Below are 23,015 nucleotides of genomic sequence, written 5' to 3' on the forward strand. Positions count from 1 at the left end.
GAAATGGTACATGCAAATTTCTTATGCTTCTCTGAATTCTTCATGCTTCTCAATTCTTCAAACATAGTGAAAATAATTTGCTTTCTTTAACAAGAAATGTTTAGGCATTTGCTAATGGAAGAGAACCCATTGTTTGCTCCTGATTCTCTGCCAGTACAATAAATGTTGCTATGAATACATCCACAGATTTTTCAAATATGTCTGGTTTGGGGTTTTTTGTTTTTTGTTTTTTGTTTTTTTGAGCTAAGGCAATTGAGGTTATGTGATGTACCCAGGGTCACAAAGCCAGGAAGTGTTAAATGTCTGAGGTCCTATTTGAACGCAGGTCCTCCTGACTTCAGGGCTGATGCTCCATCCACTACACCACCCAGCTGCCTCCAAATTTGTCTGTTTTTGAAGTCTGTGGATTCATACCTCAGCATGAATCTATTAGTAATATGAAAAGTTAAATTCTCTTTTCTCATATAATTTGACATTTTTCATCAGATCAGATGCAACATTTCACCAATTTGCTCCTAATACATTAAGAGTATATTGCCCCAAACTCTTGGGATTCAACCAATATCTCTCAGGTCCTCCCCTGTCATAACACACCACAGCCAAAGATAAGTTCAGTTAGTTTTTCCCTAAAAGACATCCAAACTACAACTAGATTAGCCTTGCAGCAAAGTTTACATGGTATCTGCAAGAAACATCTCTTAAGTAGCCTCTGGCTGTACTAACTTGTCTTTCAGATCACTTAAACCCTCCCATTTTATTTTATTCAATTTTGAAAGTTTATAAAGTATTATGTGAAATATCATAATATCTAAAATCAACAAATTCATATTAGTAATAAATTTGAGCAACTTTTCACATGGTAAATGATAATTCTCAATTACTCTTTTAAAAATCAATAAATATCCTTTGACTACTCAATGAGGGATAATTCTTAGTCTTATGTGTATCAATCATTTCCCTACATGAGTGAGCCATCAGGCTTTTTACAAATAATACTTAATGCAAAGATTCTGTTTTGCCAATCAGCAATTAAAATCATCCCCAAAGTGAAGTTACCAACTAGTAAAAGTTCTCTTCCTGTCCTTACATCCCAAGTCCACTTCATGGTACATGTTCTACTTTTTTTATTAATACACCATATTCTTAATGACTAGCATTTTATAAGAGAGTCTGAAATCTAAAAATGTTATTCTGCCTAATTTTTACATTTTAAAACATTGCTTCCCTAGTTAATCTAAACCTTTTACTCTACCGAACAAATTTCATTCTCATTTTGCCTAGTTAAACAAATTAACCTCTTTACCCTATGATGCATTTTTTAAACTATAAATTAACTAAAATAATAGCATTATTTTTATTATATATTGGCTTTAACAATTAGAAGTAAATACTTCTGTGGTCATGTAAATTTTTTATTTCTATAAAGACTGAAAGGAATAAATATGGAATGATAAGCATTTTGCAAATATTATTTCACTTGATCAAAACAAGTCTGGAAGATAGGTGCTAGGATTGTTCCATTTTTTAAAAAAATTAAACAAAGCTTAAATGACATAGCCAGAGTTACACAGCAATTAACTATGTATTGTTGGATTTGAACTCTGGTATTACTGACTCCAGACCTAGCACTCTACCCAGTCAGCCACCGAGCTTCCTATGAAAGGGAGGTTTGATAATGGTACTCATGAAAATCTTGAGAGTATTTTGGGAAATTAACTCCACTATATTTTCAGCAATTTAGATTGTTTTGACTAGAATTTCTTGCTATTGTTGCTTCTGGGTTTATATAAAGTATACAAGAAAAGTACACAAGAAGATACAGAATACTGACTTTTTTGTGTGTTGATGTATTTCATGTCTTCCTACTTTATGTAAACTATTAATAATCTCAAGTAGTTTCTTTACTAATTATTCATGATTTTAGAAGCACACTATTATGTCACCAATATATAAAGAGAAATTATATCCACTTATGGATTACATGTTTATATTTCTTGAAATTCTGGGAAAATTGTAATTCTTTTTTTCGATCATATGGTTTTCTTTTCAAAAATATTGTAACTGTTTACCATTTCATTCTTCGGTACATTTTACAGAGGAGGAAACCAAAGGAAACAGATTTCAGATACTTATTCGTAGTCAAGTAGCTAATAAGTATATATGAGTTCAGATTTCAATTCAGCAAGAGGGCTCTTCTTGACTCCAGGCCAAACACTGAATCCACTAAGGCATCCACCTACAAAAGGATTCACATTTCCATAATTATGTCAAATTATAATGGAGAGAAAGAACATAGTTTCTTTACCCTTCATTGTACCTACGATGTGTTGATTTTTTTTTAATATTTCTTAGTAACGTCCATTGACGATCAATAGTAGGTAGGGTATAAGAGCAGTACATTGTTGAAGTTCGTCAATAACTAAGTTCTGTCCGCCCCTTCCTGATACCATATGGTGTTTTCTTGGCAAAGACACCAGAGTAGTTTTCCACTTACTCCTGCAGTAAATTCAGGCTAACAAAGGTTAAGTGACTTGCCGAGGACCACACATCGGGTAAGTGGGGGGCAGGGGGTTAGATTTAGCGTCAATTCTTCCTGACTTCAGATCTAACATTCTAACCACTGAGTCAACTACCTGACTCATGCAGCACTATATTAAGGGTAAGAGAAATAAGATCAAGCCAGAGAATTGCAGAATCTCACATTTGAGAGTTAGAGAATTCCTGGGAGGCCTGTTAAACCAACCTAGGTTTGACACTAAAAAAAACACGTGAACCTAAACATGTTTTTCCACCTCTCTGACTGTTACTTTATCTAAAAGATGGGGATAATATATCCTCTAAGGATCACACGGTGTTTTTGTAAATTTGGAGAGGCTGTTACAAGGACCATTTGAAATGATGCAAGAGAAAGCACTATAATTAAGTGTTGACCATTAAATTAAAAAAAGCTCTCATATTAGAGGAATGAAGATAATTAGTATTGCTTCTTTTTGTGTGAAATGGGGGATTTGTACATTATCTTATATAATATCAGTAACCTTTCTGAGATATATATATGTAGGCAAGGAAAGCAGAATATGTCCTAATATTCTTGTTTGATTCTTAGCTGCTATTTAAGAAATTGCTTATTATGCAGATATTGGTACTTGAACTTTTTAAGTTACCCAAAGAAAATAAAAGCAAATAATTAAAACACCTAGAAGTCAGAAAGCTCTTTTAAGATCAGGACAGGCTTTGAAAAACACACACACACACACACACACACACACACACACACACACACACACACGTCTTAAAAATGGTTTAAGGTAGATGAACACCTACAAGCAGTCACCCTCCAGAAAATATCTTTTCTAACTTCGGGCAATTGCCCACCAAATCTATGTCAGAGTTCAAAGACCAAAAAATTGTCTCATTTGATGGACTTTGAAGGTTTAACAGTAGTAATTTGTGAAAAGCAGCATCTCAGAACTTTTTTCCCATTCTGGCATGATCGAGTGTTTCACAAAATACTTTAGTAGCAAAAATGCATTTCTCAATTCTCCCAAACCTTAAAATATTAAACCAAACTACCTGCCATCTGGAGGAGGGGGCGGGGGGGAGGAGGGGAAAAATTGGAAGAAAAGGTTTTGCAATTGTCAATACTGAAAAATTACCCATGTATATATCTTGTAAATAAAAAGCTATAATAAAAAATAAAAAAGATATCACAAAAACATTAAACCAAAGATCCTAAGTGGAAAGAAAGAACAAGTTGAAATTAGAGTTCACAAGCAACTGTTTTATTACAGCCTCCTCCACATTGAAAGACAAAGGGGGAAGGGGGGCAAAAATCAGAGGAAAGCTGACCTTGTCTTGGACAAAATCTTTTAACAGAATCCTATGTCATAAGCAAAGGAAAAATTATGAGACTTTATATTTCCTTAGAATTTATTTTCTATCTCCAATGAAACCAGAGCATGAAAAATGGGTTTTAGTTGAGCTGTTTAGGAAGAATCAACTAACTATAATGGTTATCAAACATCAAATTAAGCAAAGGAAAAGAGATCTGGAAAACGTTAATTTAAGGACCAACTATCAAGATTCTACTCACCTCCCAACAAAAGAGGCTTCTGAGGTAACTTCCATGTCTTAATACTTGTCCCATGGTATTATACTTGCTGTTTAAGGCATTAAGAAGTATAGGATGAGGGCTGCTAGGTGGCTCAGTGGATAGAGCACCAGCCCTGAATGATCTCAGACACTTAATACTTCTTGGCTTGTGTGACCCTGGGCAAGTCACTTAACCCCACTTACCTCAAAGGGAAAAATGTATAGGATGTCAGACACTGTTGAATAATTGAAGTAACAAGAAGCATCAACTATGGATGCATAGAGGAACCATGATGCAATAAAAGCAAAATAAACCAAAAAAAGAACATGTATTTTACGATAACAATCACTGTAGTCTAGAATACTGAAGGAAGTCTTCATGCAGGAGGAGGCACTTGAGCTGGACCTCAAACAACAATCAGAATGCCATTTAATGGAACAGAAATAGCAGGGCACAGGAACCCAGTGAGCAAAGGTACCAAAATGGGATAGAATACAATACCGAGGGGGGTGGAAGCTATGAATGAGTCCACCAGTGAGCAGATAGGGCAGACCTAGAAAAGTTTATTACAGATGGCGGTGGGAGGTGGGAAAGTACAAATAGAAGTCATTTTGTGGGGCACAGATTCATCATCACCAACTGCAATTCCAGATTCAGTAAACTCCAGAAGAGCTTAATTAATGGGAAGGATTGTTCTGTCCAACCCTCCCACCCCCAAGTCTTCTCCCCAACGACACTGACGGAGTTTCCTAATTTCTAACTCCTGCCCACAAGGGAGATAAACCTTTCAAAGAGACAGAACAAGCAGACCTAAATGGATAATAAGATTCAAAGTTAATTTTAAAAAAAATCTGCGCCTGAGAATATGGCAATACTGTGTATGTATCATTTGATAGAGAGGCAAAAGGAAATATATTCAGGAGCAATAAACCTTAACTTAAATAAATAGCATTAAATCTTATAACAAAATTACAGACAAGTAATTCAAGCACTCTCAAGGGTCTTACATCATTCAAGGAAAACATCTTCCAATTATCATCAAAAGCTATCTCCAGTTTTTCACAGTTCATCCCTAATAGGCTGCTTGAGAATGTCAAATGTATGGCTCAGGTATTTATATCTAATCTTCTGTAACCAGATCCTCCGGGTAATGAAAAGCAATTGGAAGAGCAAGATGGATACTTAAGCGATTTTGTTCCAAGTACTCAGTATTCATGGCATTGATCCCATGGTTCCCAGGGGAGGGGGAAACAACAACAAAATATTTGTAATAAAATGATCTTTTCCTTTATTAATCACAGGTGATTAAAAATCACCTCATCGGAAATAAATCTTCAACAACAGCTGGGAGGGACCCGGGATTATTCTCTCCTGATGGGGCTTTCTGAGAAGAGTTTAAGTTCCCTATCAAGTATTATGAAGAAAGAGGCTCATTCACCAGTTCTACAAGTGGTCCATAAGCATTTATTAAGTATCTACGATGTTCAAGGACTTAAAGTCAACAACGGGGATACAGATACAAAGACTGAAAAATCCTGACTTACAAGGCAAGGTTGGAATTGCACTGAATAAAGTGCCAGACCAGGAACCAGGAATATTCACCTTTTTAATTTGAAATCTGGCCTCAGACAGACCAGCTCTATGACCACACACAAGTTCTTTAACTTCATTTTCCTCATTTTCCTCATCTGTAAAATGAGATGGAAATAAGAAACTAAGCCATTATCTTTACTAAGAAATCCCCCCACATTAGGTCACAGACACTGAAAATAACTAAAAAAGAATTTGTGATAATCTCACATTCTAATGGGAACAATAACAATTAACTATATCATTAAAAACAAAATAAATAAAACAAATAAATTAGAAATCAGAATTATACAAAGTAGCTTCTGATGGGGAGCAATAACATACAGGGTGATCATATAGAATATGGGGCCAGACATGCATGTGAAAGGACAAAGGAGACTTTATGAGATAGAGAAGAGCAAGCTCATTTTAAGACTAGTGGGAATCAAAAAGTTATCAAACTGTGCATACCCTTTGACCCAGCAGCGCTACTACTGGGCTTATACCCCAAAGAGATACTAAAGAAGGGAAAGGGACCTGTATGTGCACGAATGTTTGTGGCAGCCCTGTTTGTAGTGGCCAGAAACTGGAAAATGAATGGATGCCCATTCATTGGAGAATGGTTGGGTAAATTGTAGTATATGAAGGTTATGGAATATTATTGTTCTGTAAGAAATGACCAGCAGGATGAATACAGAGAGGCTTGGAGAGACTGACATGAACTGATGCTGAGTGAAATGAGCAGAACCAGGAGATCATTATATACTTCAAAAACAATACTGTAAGAAGATGTATTCTGATGGAAGTGGATTTCTTTGACAAAGAGACCTAATTCAATTTCAATTGATCAATGATGGACAGAAGCAGCTACACCCAAAGAAAGAACACTGGGAAATGAATGTAAACTGTTTGCATTTTTGTTTTTCTTCCTGGGTCATTTTTACCTTCTGAATCCAATTCTCCCTGTGCAACAAGAGAACTGTTCGGTTCTGCACACATATGTCGTATCTAGGATATATTGTAACATATTTAATATGTATAGGACTGCTTGCCATCTGGGGGAGGGAGTGGAGAGAAGGAGGGGAAAAGTTGGAACATAAGTGAGTGCAAGGGATAATGTTGTAAAAAATTACCCTGGCATGGGTTCTGTCAATAAAAAATTATTATAATAAATAAAAATAAATAAATAAATAAAAAGACTAGTGGGAATACACAAGGAAGATCATTTTTATTGCCATTGGATTGATCTAGTACCTGCTCTTTAGACCTCTACATGTTATAAACCAGGACTTGTTAAAATCTTAACACTATTGACCTGTTTTCTCCTACAATTTTTTAAATTTATATAATATATATAAATATATACGTATATTAAACAATATCTCTATATAGGTGTATTATACCTATATATGTATGTGTGTGTGTGTATACACACACACACACACACACACACACACACATCCCTGGATTTATAGGTATATAAAATATTTACTAAAATATTTATTTATATGAATACTTACTAATAATGATTAATAATTTAATGATTCCACATTCAGTTACACAAACCTATACGTGGTTGTGACCCTCAGTTTAAGATGCTTTAATCTAGCTATATTGTAAATCATGATGCTTTGGTCCAATGAGACATCTCTATCAATTGTTGTGGCAACATGCAAATTTTTTTTTCTTCCTATTCATTCTGTTCTTCAGGAGGAGGTTAAGGATTTCCAGGGTTAAAGATGAAATTACAAGTGATATACACAGTATTTTTTGAACAAAAGACAATTTACATGTACACATTCTCACATCCACTGTGCCATATTTATAAGGGATCATCTATATTAAAACATTGCTAGTATTTTCTTGTTGCTGGACAAGATTCTATTTAGATTCTCATTCTTCTGAAAAGTATATATGCAGTACCAGAGTAAAGTCAACCAATACTTATTAAGCAAATAGTAAATGCACATGTGCATTTATTTATTTATATATGCTTATTTATTTAACTGCTTATGATTTTTGTCTTAATGCTTGAGTTAAATCAAGAAATTATAGAATAGCATTTATTAAAAAAAATTGCAACTTCCATGATCTTTCTATAAAGTATAGAATTTCTATAGGAGTAAATTTCACTAAGGTAAAGTCTAAGTCCATTTTCTCTTTCATTATGGGAAAAACATCCAGAGTATCTCCTCAAACAGATTTATCCTTGTCTTTGTTGTCTATAAAAGAATCATAGGATTTAGAACCTGAAGACCATCTAGTCTAAACCCTTTATTTTGTTTAAAAAAACCATTTTGAGATCGAGAGAAAAGAATATATTTGCCCCAAGATAACAATGTTGGAATCCATCAATGAATCAATAAGTATTTAGTGCCTATTGCTGCAGATAGAAAGAAAAAATGGTAAAGCGAGCTGCAGAGCTCTTCCCATATCTCTGTTACTGGAAGGTGCCTCAGAGGCTATTTAACTTAATCCTAATTTTACAAATTATTAAGCTTCAAAAAATCAATTGTCATGCACAAAGAAAGATGATTAGTGAATGGAAGAATCAGAATATTAAGACAAATCCTAGGACATCAAATTCTGCAAGAAAAGATCATTATATCCATTATAGCATGCTACTTCTCCAAGTCCTCTGACCCAAAATCCAGTGCACCACACATTATAAGAGATTTGTTCCTAAACAATTTGCTGGTGGCTCACAAACTGTTTTATCTCACAGATTTTCACAAATATGGTAGAATAACAGAAATAAGAATACCTCACGTTTACATAGCCCATTAATATAAAGCCCATCATTACAGGTTTCTGAATTATGGGCTATTATTGTACCCATTTTATCAATGATAAAACTGAAACTGAGAATTGTATAATTTACTCAGAATCACATAATCAATATGCTAGCTATTATGTGTCAAGAGCAGGACAGGAATCCTGACAGTCTTCATTCCTATTCTATTCACTATCTGCAAAATTTCATCAATACTTTGTCATTAGGGGAAAAAAAAGGAAACTTACACTTTCACCAGTGAGAAGGAAAAAAAGGCTCTCCTTCTGAAGGGGAATAATATCTCTACCATTATGGAGTAATGGAGTGCTTTAACACCAGAGAGAAATAATACAGTGTTAAAATGAGTCCAAAGTCATAAAAATTGGATGTTCCAGCTTTATTGATTTTCAATTTGTAGGCACTATGGACCTGATTCACGCAAGTAGAAGAAAGACTGACTTCGCAAAACACCTCTGAGGATCACTACGATATATGCAGGCAAACAAACACACATATTCATCAATTCAAATAGTCATAGAAATAAGTTTAATGGAAACAAAATATATGGGTTGACTGGGTCAGCTTCTCTCCCTAGTCATTAAACAGTTATACAAGGAGCTACAATAGAACACAACAAACACTTCCCTCTGGTGTCAGAAAGTTTTGGTTTGAATCCCAAAAATGCCACCTCCTAACTATACATCCATAGACAATTTCACTCTGTTTTCTGAGTCTCATGTTCCAGAATTTTAAAATGGGAAAAATAAAATATTCACTCACTACCTGAAAAGACTGCTGTTAGGAACAAACAAGCAATTTCTATCAATCTACATACACACATATACAGAAAAATGTGTGTATATAATCACACATACATACGTGCATGTATATATAATATATGCATTACAAACATGAATACATATACATATATACATTTACATGTATATATGTAGACATATATGTGTGTTTTTATATATATATATATATATATATATATATATATGTTCTTTTGTACCGTTTTTTAAAATTTGTTTTTAAAACTTTGAGTTACAGATACTCTCCATTCTTCTCTCTACACATGGAATTCATGTCTAGTAGTGGTATTGTTAGCTCAAAGGATATGCATGATTTTATGTGACACTTTGGGCATAGTTCATATGTTTCAATCATTTATCAATTGATGAATGCAGCTAATTTTTTATAAATTTAACTCAATTCCCTACACATTTGAGATATGAAACCTGCATCAAAGAACCTTGCTTCAAAAGGTTTTTTTCAAATTACTATTACTAATTGTTGCACCCTACTTAATCTACTTTCTATCTCCTTTCATTCTATTCCTGTCTCAAAAGTATTTGCGTCAAACTAATCATCTTTCCAATACGCCTTCTATTCTATCACCCCCTGCCACTTTCTTGCAGGATAAGATAGATTTCTATAACCATATTGTGTGTTTCTTATTTCCTCTTTAAGCCAATTCTGATGAGAATAACATCCAATTATTTGCCTGCTCTCTCTTCCCCATTTGAATATAAAAGCTTTTTCTTGCCTTTTTTATGGTAGATAATTTGCAGCATTCCACCTTTACCTTTCTCTTTTTCCCAGTTTATCTCTCATCCCTTAATTTCATTTAAAAATTCATTCACATTAAATTCAAACTAATGCTCTCTATTTATACTTCTTTTAACAGCCCACATAATAAGAAAGGCCTTATGAGTAAAAAGTATCTTCCAGCCATGTAGGAAGGTAAACACATTAACCTTATTAAGTCACTTATTATTTCCCTTTCCTGATTACCTACTTATATTTCTATTGAATCCTGTATTTAAAATCAAATTTTCTACTCAACTCTGGGCTTTTCATCACAAATACTTGAAAGTCCTCTATTTACTTGAATATCCACCTTTTCTCCTAAAGGAGTATACTGTTTTGCTGAATTGGTGATTTTCGATTGTAATCCTAGTTCCATCAATCTCTGAAATATCATATTCCACGTGATCAAATGCCTTAATGTGGAAAATGCTTAATCTTACGTTATCCCAACTGTGGGTGCACTATATTTGAAAATTTTTTTTCTGGATGCTTGCAATATTTTTCCTTGAACTGGAAGCCCTGGGGTATAATATTTCTGGGAATTTTCATCTTCTAATCTAATTCAAAAAAATTGTCAATGGATTTTTTTTGAATTTCTATTTTACCCTGTGGGTAAATTCTAGAAAGACGATGTCTAGGCTTTATTTGATCATGGTTATCTATGAATTTAGACTAATAATTTTAATTACCTCTTCTGAATCTATTTAAAAGATTAGTTATTCTTCCAATGAGATATTTCACATTGTTTACTTTTTCATTCTTGTCATATTGTATTTCTCATGAAGTCATTATTCTTCCACTAACTCAATTATAATTTTTAAGGAATTATTTTCTTCCGAGAATTTTTGTATTTCCTTTCCCATTTGTGCAATTTTGCATTTTAAGATATTCTTCTCATTAACCCGCTGTATATCCTTTTATATCACTCTCATTTATCCTCCAATTCATTCTTCTACCTCTCTTTCTTGATTTTCAAAATCCATTTTGAGCTTCTCTATGGCCTTAGACTAATTCTAATTGTTCTTGGAGGCTTTGGATATAGAAATTTTGACTTTGTTATCTTCTGATTCTGTATTTTCATCTTCTCTGTCATCACACTAACTTTCTATGTTTAGAATCTTTCTCTGCTGTTTGGCTCTTACAAGGCTTACTCTTTGGTAAAATGAGGTTTGATTCCATGTTGGAGAGTGCACTGTCCCAAGATTTATGGGTTTTGTGCAACTTTTTTTTCAGAGATCCTTCTAGAGACCTGTACTATGAACCATTACCACAACCTGGATGTGAGGATGAGCAACACGGTGCTGCTTCACTGCTAGCAAAGAGACCCTTGTAATCTCTTTCAGACTAACTTTTCAGCTCCCTTACCTATGGACTAACACCTCTAGAACCTGCCATTATTGCTGTGGCTACTGCTGCTGCTGCCATCTTTATTGATTCAGTGGCTCCCAGAGCCAGCTCCTGTTTGGTGGGACCCAAGCTATGCTATCCAAACCTGAGCTACACGATTCTGGTGCAACACACTTTTCCTTTTGACCTTGTAAGTTTGTCTTCAACTACTAAATTTTCCACTTTGTCTTTTACTGAGTTGTGATGCACGAAAATTTATTTGAAGTCATGATGTAAAGTTATTTAGAAGCAACCTCTAGAGTCCCAGCCATTACTCTGACAACTTGGCTCTGCCTCCAAAAATGTCTCCACTTCTGTGGTTAAAAAGCAATATAAAAATGTTGGCTACTCTTCTTATTCCAACTTGTCTCTTGTACTTAGGCTGATTCTGAACAGCCATGGTCCTTACATGCACCATGCAAGGGAACCAGAAATATTATCTTTACTGGAAACTTAGCAACAAAAAATTGTCCCCCATAAAGTTATGAATTATCATTTAGCAAAAAAATTTAGTTAAGTCTCTAGCTTCCTTTGGCTTAGTTTTTTTTAAAATAACTAAATCTTTTATTAAATACATAACACTGAATATCAGCATAATCAACAAAACTTATTTATTACCTTAATTATACTTAAATTAAGTCAAAAAGGATAAAGTGTTATAATTTTTCAGCCATTCCCACTACATTTTCAACAAAACTTTTTATTTACCCATTCATTCTAATTCATTTTCCCTCTTACACAATCTCTAATTTCACATTCTCCTTTTTCTTTTTTTAACATTGCATGTATGTTATAAATATCTTTTTGAGATTTTTTTATTCCTCGTACTTATTTGTCTTAATTACATTAACAAAATTTGTCACAATTTTTTCATCAATTTTTTCTTTGTTGGATATTTCTAAGTTTTTTCTTCTCAGTTTCATGTAATACCACAATGAAAAACTCTAATAAAATAAGTCATTTTCTTACTTTTTAATATCTTCTAAGTTGCATTAAAAGATATGGACTTTTTAAAAAAAAACTTTGACCACATATTGCCCACTCTCCAAAGAAACTCAAGTATACACTTGTACCAGCAATGAATGAATATGCTTGTTTCATCACAGACCCATGAGCACTGAATTTCTTAGCTTGTAATCATTTCACTCACTTTGGTGTCATATGAAAAGGAAATTCAGAGTTATTTTAATTTGCATCTTTTAATTGTTAACATTGAACATTTTCAAGTGATGATTAACAATTTGTCTTTCCTCACTTCTTTGAAAACTTCAAAATGATGGCCAAAAAAAAAATTAACAAAGTGTTACAATTACATTAAAAAGTTTGAAAGTAAGACATTCAGAAAAACGTCAAAAGGCTTTTTATGAACTGATACAATAACATGAAAACAGCTAGGAGAACAATTTCAATAGCAACAAAAACAAATTAAAATATGAAATTTGTGTTCATTAAAATTTCAAATGGACACATTGCTTACTCAGTCTCGTAGAATCCCTAACTTGCTTTAGAACTGTTCTCAAACATTGCATTATTCATCCTACAATCTCATGACTCCCCAAATATTTTTTATACATTTGGCTCCACTATTGTTCTACAATGTGCAATATTGACAAGAATGAATGAATATAACTATTTCATCACAATTTCTCCAAAACTAAATGTTTCCCTTTAATGGAATGTAATATAAGATTTATATACATATGTGTTTATGTGTTGTTTCTCATGATAGCATGAGACCTTTTTGATGACAGATATTGTTTAATTGGGACTCATCAAAAAAAAAAGATTTTAATGGTGAGAAAGTTTGAAGAAAAATGATTACAAGGATAGGAGAAGATAAGAAAAATATATCACATCATGGAAACAACAAACATGAACTTGGAGAGACTTGTAGACATAGCAGAGGAAACAAAATGATGGCATGCTATGGTCCACTGAGTCACAGAGTCAGAAACAATAAATAAACAATAACAGTGTATGGCTGTTTTTCCCCTTTGGATCTACGATGCCTAGATTAGTACCTGATACAAAGCAATCCTTCAAAAAAACATTTAGTAAATAATTGACTGAGTTTACAAGAAAATGAATTGTAATTGGCCGTTCAAAAATTAGCTATTTCAAAATAGAGATAGCCCAAAACTACCTACAATATCAGATCAAGAAGTAGTAACTTGTTTCAATGTATCACTGTTATTTTCCATCATCATTAAGTGATATTTTCTAGCATCATTAAGTGATATTTTCCCAGATTTTTATGCTCTTCCAGTAGGTTTTTGTTCTTTATTTATCTTAATTACTTTGGTTAAGGGATTAAGGATTCTGTGTTTCTCTATGAAAATGAAACGAAGAGAACACCTACTAAAAGAATATTTGCAAGCATTGCTTAGGACTACCTCCTACCTTCACATCAAACATTCTTAGATGGAGAGAAAGAACTTCCCCAGCAACCAATGAGTTATTATGTTAAGAATACGTTAGACGGAATGGAGGTAAACACCATGGGACAGAACAAAGAGGGTAGATATTCAGGAAAGCAGCCAGTTCTCAGCATAAGCATTCTCTATACATAGACTTCCTACGCTCCTTTCAAATTCTATAATAAATGGTCAGCCAGTTACCTACATACACCTGTATTACTTATCTAAGTATCCAAAGAAATATCAGATGGCTCGGGAGCTGAGCCCCATCTATGGAAATTATTACTCTTTGTTACTTGTATAAAAACATTAATTCAATAAAAAAAATTTTTAAATGGAACTCTGCTTACATTAGCAGATAAATTATTAGAAAGCATATAAATCATTACTTCCTAATGTGACTGCAACAAGATTCAATGCAATTTACAGATAAATATGAGAAATGACTGCTCCTTTTTACTGAATTAAAACTGGCAAAATATCTATGAAGAGAAATGAAGAGCCTATATTAATTTGCAAACTAAAAGAGAAACAATGGTGGATAGAGATAAATCTCATTTTTTTTCCCCCAGGCTTTATTGCAATTTAGTCTGGGCTGGGTTAAAAATGACCATGAAATTAAAATTTCTGCTCATGGTTCTTAAAGAATGTGAAAAATGGAGATGTTCATCTTTAATTAATGATTAAACCTCTCTAATTAAGAATAATTATGAGAAAGCAAACCTGACTATAAAAATTCTGAATTACAGAGAATTTGGGAAGATGTAAATTTTCCATGTTTTCTTTTTATTTTCATTAAATTTAATGGCTTTTTATTATTGTAATTAGATGTAGAAATAATTTTCAAAGTTATCCACATTTTTCTCCCTCCACCCTTCCTCCTTAAGACAGCAAGTAATCTGACATGAGTTATACATGTACAATCATTTTTGACTTATTTCTCCCGCTGTCCCGCTGTCAAAGACACATGAAAACTAAAGGGAAAAATCACAAGAAAAAATAAACAAAATGTAAAAATAAAAGGCGTCAATCCTAATCCAGTCTCTTTACGTGAATGACATATTCCATCCCAAGTCGATTGGAATTGTTTTATATCACTGTATAGCTGAGAAGAGCTAAGTATATCATAGTTGGTCATAATACTTTCTGGCTATTACCGGGTACAATGTCTTCCTCTTTGGGTTGCTTCACTCAGCATCAGTTCCTATAAGTCTTTCCAGGCTTTGCTGAAATCACCCTGATCATCATTTCTTATAAAACAGTAATATTCCATTAAGTTCATATACCATAACAAATTCAGCCTTCCCCAACTGATGGACAACCACTCAGGTTCCAATTCCTTGACATAACAAAAAGAGCAGCAACAAAGTTTTTGCACATGTAGGTCCTTTTCACTTTTTTATAATTGCTTTGAAATGCAGACCCAGTATACCATTGAATTAAAGGGTATGCAGAGGTTTATAGCTCTTTGGGCTATATCAGGGGTCCTCAAACTACGGCCCACAGTCCAGATGTAGCAACTGAGGACGTTTATCCTCCTCACCCAGCTATGAAGTTTCTTTATTTAAAGGACAACAAAACAAGATTTTTATTGTTACTATAGTCCAGCCCTCCAACAGTCTGAGGGACAATGAACTGGCCCCCTATTTAAAAAGTTTGAGGACCCCTAGGCTATATAATTCCAAGCGGCTTTCCAGAATGGTTGGATCATTTTACAACTTCACCAAAAATGCATCAGCGTCCCAGTTTTCCCACATCCACTCCAAAATTTATCATTATCTTTGCCTGTCATTTTCTCCAATCTCAGAAATGTGAAGTGCTACCTCAGAGTAGTTTTAATAGGCATTTTTCCTAATCAATAATGATTTACCATATTTTTTATGTGACAAGAATTGGCTTTAATTTCTTCATCTATTCATATCCCAAGACCATTTATCAATTGGGGAATGGTTTATATGCTTATAAACATGATAAACGTATTGTAATAAAGGGTTCTATACATTTTAGAAATGAGACCTTTATCAGAAACACAGGGTGTTAAACTTTCCCTCAGTTTTCTACTTCTTTTCTAATTCCTTGTACAAACGTTTTTAAACTGAATGTAATCAAAATTATCCATTTTCTATTAAATAATTTTCTCTACTTAATTCCTCCATTCTCCAAAGATCTACATGTATGCTACTCCTCGTTTTCCTGATTTTCTTAAACTATAATCATTTATGTTTTAATCACGAAGCCCTTTCAAAGTCATACACAGTATAGGGTGTGAGATGCTGGTCAATGCCTAGTTTCTGTGATATTATTTTCAAGTTTTCCTAGCAATGTCTCTAAAACAATGGAATTTTCAAAGATAATTACTTTTTATCTTCAAAATACATGCAAAGATAGTTTCCAACATTCATGCTTTCAAAATCTTGTGTTACAAATTTTTCTCCCTCCCTTCCTCAACTCTCTCCCCTAGTCATCAAGTAATCCAATATATGCTAAATATGTACCATTTTTCTATACATAATTCCACAATTATCATGCTGTACAAGAAAAATCAGATCAAAAAGGGAAAAAAATGAGAAAGAAAACAAAGTGCAAACTACAACAAAATAAGTTAAAATTCTATGTTGTGATCCACATTCAGTTCTCATTGCTCTCTCTCTGGGTGTAGATGGTTCTCTCCATGATAATTGGAACTGACCTGAATAACCTCACTTGAAAAGAGCCCCATCCATCAGAGTTGATCATTGTATAATTTTGTTGTTGCTGTGTATAATGATTTCCTGGTTCTGCTCATTTTGCTTAGCATCAGTTCATGTAAATCTCTCCAGGCCACTCTGAAATCATCCTCCTGATCATTTCTAATAGAACGAAAATATTCCATAACCTTCATATCCCATAATTTATTCAGCCATTCCCTAACTGACGGGCATCCATTCAGTTTCCAGTTCCTTGCCACTACAAAAAGGGCTGCCACAAATATTTTTGCACATGTAGGTCCCTTTTCCTCCTTTAAGATCTCTTTGTGATATAAACCCAGTAGAAACACTGCTGGGTCAAAGGATATGCAAAGTTTGATAGCCATTTGGACATGGTTCCAAATTGCTCTCCAGAATGGTTGCTCTCCAGTTCACAACTCTACCAACAGTGCATTAGTGTACCACTTTTTCCACATCCACTTCAAAATTTATCATCTTTTTCTATCATTTTAGCCTATCTGAGAGGTGTGTAGTGATACCACGAGGTTAACTTAATTTGCATTTCTCTAATCAGTAGTGATTTAGAGCATTTTTCATATGACTAGAAATGGTTTTAGTTTCTTCATCTGAAAATTGTCTGTTTGTATCCTTTGACTGTTTACCAATTGTAGAACGGCTTGAAACAGTACATTCTTATCTCCAGAGCAGGAGTCCTTGGGTTTATCAAAGAATAAATTACTGTAATCATTGACTATTTGAGTTTGTGTACCACAGTATATTTCACTGACCCATCACTTTGTTGCTTAGGCACTATCAAATGGTTTTGATGACTGCTGATTTGCAATGTAATATTAGGTCTTGTTCCGTTAAACCACCTTCCTATGCATTTAAATTTCCTTTCCAAAGATAAATTATGAAAACCAAATTTTCCTAGGCCCAGAAAATAAGTGAAATGAGGTCAGCTTATAAAAACAGGTCAAAATAGGACTGTATCAGAAGGTAATACAAAGCACATAAAACATTTTTAAAATAAAAGAATGAATTTCTTTTAATGGAATATCATTTGGCTATAAATAATGAGGAATAGGAAGAATTCAAAGACACATGGCCATACATATCTGAACTAATATTGTGAAATAAGTACCAGAAAAGACAATGATTTCAATGATTGAAAGGAAAAGAACAAGAAAAAAAGTCAAAGGATATAATAAATAGTGATCCCAAATAAGACATGAATAAATGAACTAAATTGCTTTCTTTGGAGTACTGGGAAGCCAAGAATATACATCAGGGCAGTCAAAATCAATGACAATTATGTGTTCAATGAATTTAGCTGAAATGTTAAAAAGGTTTTCCTTAGTATAATGAAATAATGAACACATGTAAGAAGAGGAAGTGGGGAAGGTATAAATAAGAAAAACTGTGATTTTTAAGTCAAGATGATAAAAACTTTTTTATAAAATAGAATTCTAGATTTACAAACTGAATGTATAATGGAGGAATTTTTGCTTCAAGCCTTTGTTTTGAAAAAGCAACAGATTGCTAACAAATTTCTCTTTATATATATTTGATAAGTGATTTTTCAGTTGTGTTCAACTTCCCATGACCCTGCTTGGAGTTTACTTGGCAACAAAGCTGGGGTGGTTAGCCATTTCTTTCTCCAGCTTATTTTGTACATCAAGAAACAGACAAACAAGCTGAATGAAGTAACTAGCTCAAGGTCACATAGCTAGACAACATTTGAACTCATGACAATGAGTATTCCTCACTTCAAAACAAGTACTGTCTCTATTGTGCCACTTAGCAGCAATTATTCATACTATGCGAATGCAACCTCCATCAAGGCAAGAAATGTATTTTCCTTATCCCTCTATATATTATAACACTGAACAATGTGCAATGCACAATATTTATAAAACTAAATCCAAAAAAACTTGTATACAAATTAGTTATTTCAAATAACTACAAATTAAATGTGCCTCTCTGGATTACCATCTATTTGAATGTATAGTGTTCTAATGTAAGTTTTTTATGCAAAACAAGATAGAATTGTCATTTGGTTAATAGATAGTTAGAGATAGATTAAAACTCTAAGGGCCTTGGGAGTTATGAATTTATAATATCCTTTATAAACTCTGACATAGGCCTGAGAAAAGAACTCCAAAATATACAATGAATCAGAGCAAGGAGATGCTGGAGAAATATTAACATCAGTGGGAGAGGTTCAACAGATCAATATTCCCATTTGGCTAGGACTGCAATCAGTAAATGAGCCCTATTACCCTATGAAAGGTGAATGGAGAGTTCATTTTCTACAATGGCTACAAATTCAAAGATCAAGAACATAATTATTGACGTCATTTGCCTAGGGGCCCCAGGGATAAGTTATAGTTTCTAAAATAAAAATGAAAAACAGTGGTGGGTATTTACTTAATCCCATAAAATTACTGTGTCTCAGTGAAACCAATGTTATAAATGCTTGCTGTCATTAAGAATAGAATGCCACTGTGAAAAATTCCACTGCCCTGTGTTAGTTTGTGTTTAGAGGAACTCCTAAATATGAGCAGATCAAAACACAAGTTTAGAATTCAAGAATGAGATTTACACGGGCTAAAGAGATCATGGAGAAATAAAGTGCAAAAGAAAGTGAATAATAGAAACCACATATGATTTTAAGCTGGAAGATGAGTTATTAGAATAATAATAGTAACATTCTTCTCTAAAATTTTATGTTCTCTGGGAGCAGGTTTCTTGGGGGGGAGGGGGGCTTAGTTTCAGTTCAGAGTAATAATCAACTCAAATGCAGCCAGGAGTTAAAGTCCAAATCCTTTATTGTTTCCTTTTAAGTCTTGTCTCCTTCCTTGGGCCTGGTTAGCTTTCTATTAGCCCAGTTAGCCTATTTCTCTCCTTGGCTCTTGCTGCTAGCCCTTTGCCTCTGCCAGCTTCAGCCTCTACCTCCCTCTGAATCTCCAGCCAGCACAAAGGTGGAAGATGGAATGAATCTGACTCCGCCTCCGAGAATGGGTTTGTGTGTCTCTCCCTGAGAGCTTCTTGCTTATATGCTGTATACTGAGTACACACCAATCATATCGCTGGGAAACCATTATTTGTTGTGGGATTAAATCAATTCTAAACTAGATTTAAACATTGTCTCCTCAATTCCACTGTACCTTGTTTCAAGTTCTGGCCCATAACATCTGCTTGTAGGATCAGATCAATCATACTTAACCAGGCTAAATTAGATAATTATTGTCTCTATCAATCCCATTGTCTTAGTACCTTATAGGAATCTTAACAATTCTACCTCTACTACTTACTTTCTGTATGAACTTTAAAAAATCATTTCCCTGAGCTGGGCTTCAATTCCCTCATTTGGAAAAACTAAATTTTGAAAAATTTGAATACATAGTCTAAAAAATAACACATTGAGCACTAAAAAACTAGCTAGTGTGAGGCTGGAGCATGAATCTCTTGGTGCTGAGGTCCACCTTTTTTCGCCAGGTGAAAGGGAAAATCTCACTAGGAAATGGGGCAAATCTGTAATTTAATCCATATTTGTCTCTCCCCTCTGTTCTCCCTCTTCTTTCATTCCCTCCAATTCAGTCCCTTTTTAATTCAGTTAGACCTAACCTGAAATGAACAACATAACTTATACTTTATAATTCAGGAAAATCCTTTATTTCCAGTGAACTCCCTCATCACCTCCATCTATATTTTTCAAAGTCCAGCTCCAAAAAAATATTCAATATAAAGCCTATATATATAATATAATATATATAATAATATAAATCGTCACTACAGATAATGAGCCCTGCCCACAGATATTTTGGATGTCCCATATTTGCTTTTTTATATACACAATATCTTCAGTGTAATAATCTGCAATGTGAGGTTAAGGGCTATTTCATATTTTTTTTCTTTTTTTATCTTGGACTTTTAATGCTATATCTTAAACACAAATCAAGACCCTTCCCAGCTAAGGTATTTACCCTTCTACTCTATATGTATCTTCTCCTATCAATTTATGCATACATCTCCACCATAAAAATATAAGCTCTCTGAAGACTGAGATTGATGTTGCCCCACATGTTTTGAGGGGTGAATGGGAGTCATATTGTCAGCATTTAGCCCCATGTCTGGCACGCCATAAGCACTTAATAAATGCAAGTAGAATGATAAAAGCTTAAGAGTGGAGTTGAGGATCTGATTATGGAAAACAGCTGTGTGACTTACTGACTTGGGGAATGAAGTCACAACTCAGCTTCTGTAAAATATATTCTATTTTAGTAAAAGAATTATCCAATGTACCATTATTATACCAGCATGTACAAATGGCACAATTTACCCCAGCCATGTATGACACCAAGTAGCTGGGAGAAGTTGGCTGGAGGCAAGAATGTACTAGTGTATGTCCTATCACAAAGAGAATATTAAATTCACTCAACAAAGGAAACCCCAAAGAATCCAATTCAGAACCAACATCCTGGACTTGGAAATGGAAATGTGGCCTGTCAAATGAGCTGTCAATTGATGCAAATGTGCTCAGTAACTGCTCATGAATATGGAAAGAGAATGGAAAGAGAGCAGAGTCTACAGAGGTATATGACTTATGTGAGGTTTTACTCATTCTTTGATTTCACAAGTAGTTCTACTCAGTCTCTTTTCTAATCAATGTCCTTTTTGAAGATCTTAGTCAAAAGCAGAGACAAGGTCATATCAGAGAATGTTCAAGATTCAAGTGTATTAGAGCATGAGAATATTCTATTTCATATTGTTCGATGCATGATATCTGGTCACAAGCTGTAAAAATTTCTACATGTAACAAAAGTAGAATCTATGCATTTACATGCATATATTATATATCTACAAACAACAACTATATCATGCCGTATAACTTTATTAAGAACTCATCACTAGAATCATCATCATTTTACAAAAAAAACAACCAGGAAGCCCAGAAAATTTAAGATTTATCCACAAAAAGCCAGATTTTCTGACCCTTCCTTAATCCAGTGTTTGTTATATGTCTTTATTCACCTAGAAAGCTCAAGGCCTAGAGCTTGGGGACAGGTGGTATAAGGACCACAGTACACATTCAAACTCAGATACTTACTAGGTGACATTTGGGAAGTTACTAGGTCTCAGTGTGCCTCAGTTTCTTCCATTTCAAAAAGGGGAAGACAATTATTCCCTTCAACAATACAACGTTCCTCATTGGGGTTTTGCTATAGCATGTGATGGGAAAAGAAATGAAATGGAATTTTTTGAGGGTTTTATGAAAACTACAGATGATACATGAAGACCAAGAGTTGACATGGGGCCTATGACAAAATACTTCACCTAAATATTACAATATGGTACTGTAAAGAAATCATACAAGAAAAAGGAAAAAAAAAAGACCCCTGTGCTGGCAGGAAGGAAGGGTCAAAAATGCTACTTTTCCAGACCAAAGAATCGCTGTAGGCATAATCAAATAATGCAGAAGGAAAAACATTTGGTACTTACCTCACAGGTAGGACTGTTGTGAGGATCAAATGAAGCACTATTTATAATTTACTTAATAAATTTTTGATTACTTCCTTAAATTCCTCTCTTTACCAACCAACTATTACTGTGGGAAAGACTCTTCCCTTCTATAGGACTTTTCTTTCATTTGGCATATTAGTTGAGAATACTTCCAAGAAGTGAGAAGCATATAGACTCAAAAAGCCAAATTTTCAACTATTTTCTGACCTATACCAGCATAGAAAGAACATAGCACCAAAAAATTTCATCAATTGTTCCCAATTTGGGAACAAGCACATGGATATGACCAGGGAAGAAATTGACATAATATGGCCAAGAAGAATATAACCTAGATAGGTTCTAAGAGAAAACATGCAAAAATATGTAGTATCCCAGTGATAGTCTTTAAAAGCCATGTGTTAAATTTATCATATACTTCAAAAAAAGGATAATAAAATAAGAGGTTTATATCTTCATATTGAATCCTCTTTGTTTTTACATTTCCATAAAATCTCATTTCATTTGGGAAAAAAATGAAACAAATAAAAAGAAGAGATTGGACAGAATGAATTGCAAAGTCATTAAATCTATACTTCCGATGACTTTTGATAACTTTCATTCCATCCTTTTGCTAGATACGCTCCCAAGGGGCTCCTTAGCTTGCCCATATTCTTGAGAACGCTTGCCGAAGCAGCCCATGCTTTCATTTTTACATTACCCCTCCATTAACCTGGGCAAAAGTACATGGAAGAGTCCCAGAAACAGTACTGGGCTGAATACTTTTACTTCTTCAATGAAATGCTGCCCACCTAAATTTCATTCTTTGTCAGGTCCCCACTGCTCAATTGCTCTCAGGTCTTCTGCCTGCAAGGCACATCCATCCATATGTGCATGATTGACAGTACTCAGCAAGCTCATTTACCTTCCTCTCCAGTAAATGATATTGTTTGTAAATACTCTAAGCATTCTTCATCTAATCTGCCCCTGGGTAT

The sequence above is a fragment of the Sarcophilus harrisii genome, chromosome X, assembly GCF_902635505.1.
Source record: "Sarcophilus harrisii chromosome X, mSarHar1.11, whole genome shotgun sequence".
Taxonomy (NCBI): domain Eukaryota; kingdom Metazoa; phylum Chordata; class Mammalia; order Dasyuromorphia; family Dasyuridae; genus Sarcophilus; species Sarcophilus harrisii.